We start from the raw sequence: 509 nt of genomic DNA on the forward strand, positions 1-509 counted from the left end.
CCTATGGAAAATCTAACAACATGACGGTCAAGTCTCAAAACAGCATAGACAAAAAGCAATGTAATTTTCCTCTGATCTCCAGCCCAGACCAAAGATCAATGCTCTATTTGAGATAGGTAAATAATGTTACCTAAGTGAAACTGAAAATGCAATATAAAGAGAGATTTACATTTAAATGCACTTTTCAAGTTAATATTACATTAGAATGTATTTTGTGCTACTTAAACACTTTACATGAGCTTAAATGACTAAATTACCTCACAACTTCTATTTGTCTTTAGAGCATCCGTATCGTGGTTAATTTGGGCCGTCTCTTTATTTTTTTTTGATTAAAAAAATATAAAAAAAGGAAGAAAGCGGAGGAGACGAGTGCTTCGTTGGCTCGTGAAGAAACGTCTGTTGGTGGACGCGTGTCAACAAGGGAGTGGGTGGAAGTTCGGTTTCGCGTTAAACGCGTTTGAAACTTGACTCTCTCTCTCTCTCTCTCTCTCTCTCTCTCTCTCTCTCTC

Source organism: Brassica oleracea, chromosome C4, assembly GCF_000695525.1.
Source record: "Brassica oleracea var. oleracea cultivar TO1000 chromosome C4, BOL, whole genome shotgun sequence".
Classification (NCBI taxonomy): domain Eukaryota; kingdom Viridiplantae; phylum Streptophyta; class Magnoliopsida; order Brassicales; family Brassicaceae; genus Brassica; species Brassica oleracea.